This window comes from Nycticebus coucang, chromosome 12 (genome assembly GCF_027406575.1).
Source record: "Nycticebus coucang isolate mNycCou1 chromosome 12, mNycCou1.pri, whole genome shotgun sequence".
Classification (NCBI taxonomy): domain Eukaryota; kingdom Metazoa; phylum Chordata; class Mammalia; order Primates; family Lorisidae; genus Nycticebus; species Nycticebus coucang.
The window spans coordinates 40882374-40889160 of NC_069791.1; positions in this window are offsets into that span (position 1 = coordinate 40882374).

The following is a 6787-nucleotide window of genomic DNA, read 5'->3' on the forward strand; positions in this document are numbered from 1 at the left end:
TTACTTGAGAAGAACTATAGCCTCATAACACCTCACAATGGGAAGGAATTACTGCTAGAATGGGGTCTCTGAGTTCATCTCCCACACTCTTTCTACAACAGCATTCCTACATGTCCAAGCACACTTTATTTTAACAAGCATCTTCTAGTGGGGCATATTTATTTACTATTTTCTTGATGGACACAAGAATTTGAGTCCTTCTGGCTCTGCCTTTTACCAACTCTGTAAATTTAATCAAGATACTAAGCTTTTCTGGCTTTAGTTTTTCATCTTTGAAATGATCAGGATATTAGATTAATTTCTAAGGTCTCTTCAAACATTCAGATTCTGATTTCATGCTATGCTTTTCACTACTGAACATGTTACATTTAACAGCTGAGAAGAATTTAGTAGACATCTTCCTATGAGTGTGTAAAGAAGAAATCAGTCTTCATGGCTCACAGAGCTGGTTAAAAATCTCAAGTACTAAAAAAGATCTATAATGTTTGGCCCTCCTTGACAAAACCCCTGAACTTTAATGGATGTTCAGCATTTTTCTGGACAGTTATGGACCTCTTCTTGATATTTGCTAACTTGTCACTGGACTTTTTTCTCCTACCCGGTACTGTGAGGGTTCCTTTCTTTACGTGAGTGTCACAGAACCTCTCTTCTCCTGTGGTCATCCAGAAAATGGGAGTCGGGAGGGAGGGCATTAGGCTGAACTGACTGCAGAGGCAAGTTTGGGATCCTAATATTTTAAGGAATTGGGCTGAGGTGATCCCCAACTACTGGTGGGTATGAAGGTTCCCTCTCATTCTCTGACATCTATTTTTCTACTTTTTATTTTTGACAGAGTCATGTTTCAGGTTGAGTCTATGGTTCCCCCCACAACATATGCAGGTATTGCGAGAAAAGGGAAAGTCATGATTCTTGTTCCTGATGACAGATACCTGGATGGTGATAGCACATAGATAAGCATGCTGTGTGGTTTAGCTCTATTAGATGTTGTAAATACCTAGGCAGAAGGGCGTAAGCCACATTTGGAACATTGTGAATGTAAGAATTGCCATCAAGTTCTGAGATTTAGTGAGAGCAGAGTCAGGAAGGAAAAGAGAATGTTGATTGAAAAAGTGATACCCAAGTTGGGAAAGTACCACCAAAGCATGTGTAGCATGAGTTGGTTTCTCAATTTTTAATAAAGGACCAAGTTCAGGAAGTTAAATAATTTATCCAAAGTCACATAATTATTCATTAGTAGAAGATGCAAGATTTAAATTCATGTTCATGTAATTTCACAAGACATCATTTTTCTATTCCTTATCCAAATCTTTTGGTAATGATATATTTTGAATATCAGAATTTAGAAGACAACTGAGCACAGACATCACGTATTATATAAATATCCCCAGCAAGGTCTGGGGCTCCCTGTAATCAAACAGATTCATATTTTGGCAGAGAAACATGAATATTCACCTAAAGTAGGATAAATTAGGTCCATAAATAGCCTCACACCAGTTCAGGTCAGGTTTTGCAGACAAATGACTCAGGTCAGTTCAGTCTTGCTGCCAAAAAACTTTTGGGCTTTAGAACCTTTTGGATTTCAGGACTTTAGATTTAAGAATTGTGCCCTTGATATCAGCCTGCCTGAGTCTACTCAGAGCGTTGTTTTTTAATTTTAATTTTTTTTATCTTTTGACAAAGTTTCACTCTGTTGCCTGAGCTAGAGTGTAGTGGTGACATGATAGCTCGCTGTAACCTCTAACTCCTGGGTACAAGAGATCCTCTTCCCTCAGCCTCCCAGGTAGCTGGAACTACAGGCATGCACCACCACATTTGGATAATCAATTTTTTTTTTTTTTTTTAGAGATTGAAACTTGCTGTGTTGCTCAGCCTGGTCTCTAACTCTTGGCCTCAGGGGATCTTCCTTCCTCAGCCTTCTAATATTCTGTATTCTCTAATACAGGCATGAGACACCACCCCTGGCCAACTCAGGGAGTTTTGAGAGGGCCCTGGATCAGCAGCTGAGTTTTCTGACTGAGGAAACTGTCTCTATCCCAGGAACTCTGTGCAGTCCTATCTGGAATATCTACTCTAACGGGTGCAGAGCTTAGGGGCTGCAGCTCTCATTCTGGGGGGCTGCAAGGCCTACAGGCTTTGCTCTGAGCAACCAAAGCTGAGGATGGTCAGAACCGTAAGAACTCCACACCAGGGAAGCCTTTCACAGCTTTTCACTAATCCTTTAACATCCTTTGTGCCAAAAGTTTACAGAGGGAACTTTTCAATGATATTACATTTTCTATTATATTTAGGAAGTCAGTGAAAAATATTGGACTTACTCTGTAGAACTTTGCATTGCAGCCGAACTCAATGAAGCATATCTAATTTGAAAAGTGATGGATATCTATAGTTAATGAGCTAAAGCTGTGTTATGATAAGGTTATTTGAAAATGGAGAGAGATTAGAAGTGGAAGTGACAGTGTTTTTTTCCTCCCCCAAAGGCTAGGCAATTGAGACAGCTAAAAGCTACTATGTTCCTAAAATATTAAAAAAACTAATGTACAGTCAAATCTTTTTTTTTTTTTACACAGTGTTTGAAATATGAATAGTCAGTAGCCTCTTATTTTTTGGTTCTATAGTTCATATTGGTTCTACATCTTAACCCAGTATAAATGTTAATACTTTATAAAATGTGATTAAACATAAAGTTAATGTTATGAGGACATTAAGCATTCATGCCAAGGCAGTAGTCTGAAATACAGAGGAACATTATGTTGCACCCAGAATAAACTTGACCTTGGTGCTTCATATGCATTAATCACTTTCTTCTGGGCACAAGTAGAACACTAACTGTATATGAATAATGGATACAAAAATTTTAAATTAATTTTTAGCTCTTTAGTCTTTGTGTGACCACAAATGGAGGTTAAAGTCAGATTTTGATTCCGTTTAAAGTCCTCAAATTTGGGATACTTTTAATTTATTAAAATGCTGGAGTTTTCTCACCAGCATTACATAAAATAACTGCTCCAATAAACATATAGCTCTATGAATTAAAATGTTCTATAGGTATGTGATGTTCTATGATCTCTGTCATCAAATTCAGAGTGATCAATTCAAGGTGATAAGAACTGATATGCTAGATCTCAACAAAGGATAAAGTAGCACAAAGGATAAATCTATTTAATGATAGGTGAGAGTAAATTCATATAAATGAGAATCATCAGAGGCATATCTGATGACAGAGCTGATGTGATTATGAAGTTTTAAAATCAAATTAAATATTTCCCATAAAGAAAAAGTATACATGCTAAGAGTTTATTCTATTTTCTCTATAAAATCTTAGGCACTCCAACTTGAAAACTAGAACCTGAGATATTGTTCTCAGATATTTATTACCCATAAATTTAGAATATAATCTAAATTTACTGTAACTTTGATGTGCTCAGTATTACCAGATTATTTGTAATAAGCATAAACTTCCTTGACCATAGGACCTAAAATACCTTAATATTATATAATCATATCATATGCAGCAGCTTCAACATCTGCCTCAACTTCTTTATAGAATGAGGCAAAGATGAATATAAATAAATGAATAAAAATAAAATAACTAAGGGTGGCGCCTGTGGCTCAATGGAGTAGGGTGCCGGCCCTATATGCCAGAGGTGGTGGGTTCAAATCCAGCCCCAGCCAAAAAAACTGCAAAATAAATAAATAAATAAATAAAATAACTAAATTAGTTTTTATGATGGAAAAATAATACATCCATATTTATTTTGCATTTAAAGAAATATTGAAGAGTCAACTCAGTTATTATTGGAGCACTACATTTCGTACTAAAAAAAGTCTGATTATATGGAAATTTTCTTTTTTTTTGAGTTTTTTAATTAAATCATAAACACATAGATCATGTATACATTAATGCATTTATGGAGTACAATGTGTTGATTTCATATAGAATTAGGAATGGTTGCATCACACTGATCAATATACACTTCATATCATTTACTCAATTATTGTGTTAAGACGTTTATACTCTATGCTAATAGATCTGACTTTTACCCTTGCATTATGCACCAAAGGTGTGATCCCACCATTCACCCTCCCTCGATCTGATCTTCCCCCTCCTCCCTCCTTCATCTTGGGCCATAGTTGTGATCTATTGTTCATATGAAAGTGTGAGTGCTTATAAATTGGTTTCATAATAGTACTGAATACGTTGGATATTTTTTTCTTCCATTCTTGAGATACTTTACTAAGTAGGATATGTTCCAGCTCCATCCATGTAAATGCAAAAGGGGTAAAGTCTCCATCTTTTTTAAGGCTACATAATATTCCATGGTATACATATACCATAATTTATTAATCCATTCATGGGTTGATGGGCACTTGGGCTTCTTCCATGACCTGGCTATTATAAATTGAGCTGCAATGAACAATCTGGTGCAAATATTTTTGTTATAAAGTGATTTTTGGTCTTTTGGATATACACCTAGTAGAGGAATTGTAGGATCAAATGGCAGGTCTACTTTTAGATCCCTAAGTATTCTCCATACTTCTTTCCAAAAGGGATGTATTAGCTTGCACTCCCACCAGCAGTGCAAAAGTGTTCCCTTTTCTCCACATCCACGCCAACATCTGTAGTTTTGGGTTTTGTTACGTGAGCTACTCTTACAGGAGTTAGATAATATCTCAAAGTGGTTTTGATTTGCTTTTCTCTGATGAGCATTTTTTCATGTGTCTGTAGGCCATGTGCCTATCATCTTCAGAGAAGCTTCTGTTCAAGTCCCTTGCCCACAATGAAATGGGATTACTTGTTCTTTTCTTATTAATGAGTTTGAGTTCTCTGTGGATTCTGGCTATCAAACCTTTGTCAGAAGCATAACCTGCAAATATCCTCTCCCATTCTGAGGCCTGTTTGCTTGCTTTATGTATTGTGTTCTTGGCTGTGCAAAAGCTTTTTAGTTTGATCAGATCCTAGTAATGTATTTTTGGTGTTGCTTCAATTGTCTAGGGGGGTCCTCCTCATAAAGTATTCTCCCAGGCTAATTTCTTCAAGTGTTTCTCCTGCACTCTCTCCAAGAATCTTTGTAGTTTCATGTCTTAAGTTTAAATCTTTTATCCAGTGAGAGTCAATTTTTGTTAATGTGAAAAATGTGGGTCCAGTTTCAGTCTTCTACAAGTTGCCAGCCAATTCTCCTAGTACCATTTATTAAATAGGGAATCTTTCCCCCAATTCATTTTTTTGATAGACTTACCAAAGGTCAAATGACGATAAGTGTTTGGGTTCATCTCTTGGTTCTCAATTCTGTTCCATACATCTACCTCTGTTTTTGTGCCAGTACCATGCTGTTTTGATCACTATAGATTTATAGTATAGTTTGAAGTCTGGTAGCGTGATTCTTCTTGATTTGTTTTTATTTCTGAGTAATGTCTTGGCTATTTGAAGTTTTTTCTGTTTCCATATAAAATGAAGTACTATTTTTTCCAGATCTTTAAAGTATGACAGTGGTACTTTGATAGGGATTACATTAAATTTGTAAAATTGCTTTGGGTAATATGGACATTTTAACAATGTTGGTTCTTCCTAGCCGTGAACATGGTATGTTTTTCCATTTGTTAACATCTTCAGCTATTTCTTTTCTCAGAGTTTCATAATTCTTTTCATAGAGATTTTCATGTTCTTTGTTAGGTAAATTCCCAAATATTTCATCTTCTTTGGCACAACTGCAAAGGGAGTAGAGTCCTTGACTGTTTTTTCAGCTTGACTATAATTGGTATGTATAAAAGCTACTGATTTGTGAGTATTGGTTTTGTATATATAGAAATTTTCAAAGGATGTTTACAGATAAATTATATTTTCCTTCTTGCTGCCAAGATATCTATTTTCAAATTCCCTTTAAAATGGCTGCATCTTCATTCCTTATGAGGATTATTTCTGTTACAATGAAATCAGAGATAAATCTTCAATCTTACATGAATAAGTGAGTAAGGTTTATATTTTGCGTTAAAATAGAGCCCAGAGCTAGCTAGGAACTGTTTGATAATTAGGTGGTGTTTCAGTATTATTTTCTCCTGAAGGGATGTTTGAGACTATTCCCTTAGGATGGCTTTAATATCATGCTGGTACCCACTGTTTAATATGTCTAAGTAGAAAATATTTTTTCTTATCTGTAATTGTGGAGGGGAGGGAGGCAGCATGTGTTCAGCGTTGTTTTCAGTTGTGGCTGTACGTCATGATTACTTTGACATGTATTAAATTCCACATAGTCAATAAAACATTAATATTTCCTAATCAGATTACTCAAAAAATTTTTAAAAAGAGTGTAATGTATGGTACATTATCTGGTGAAGACACTATACTCTCTTGGAAGGAAATAGTTGCAGCTATTTATTATGTATTCAACTGATATCATCAGTGGCTAAAACAAAATTACAGTTCTTTCTGTGAGATGGTACATCATGCAGATTGGGAAGAGTAATCCAGCCGCAGAGGCTGGCAATCAAGAGCAATTAGCAAATGGTTATTTTAAATAACTAATATGTTAAACACTTTCAACATGTGCATTGATTGTTAAGTTGTGTTTGAAAAAGTGTGCTTCTCTGGGACTTTAGTAACAAGATGGGGACCATGGATTTATTAGCAGATTGCCCCTTTCCAGGGGAAAGACCTTATAAACTCAATTTATTTAAATGACACTACACATGATACTAAATCACATTTTTATGAACTCCTAAGACCTACTATAAAGCTGGGCACATTGTAATGGAATAAGAGATTTTCTATATCTTATATAAGCCTTATTCA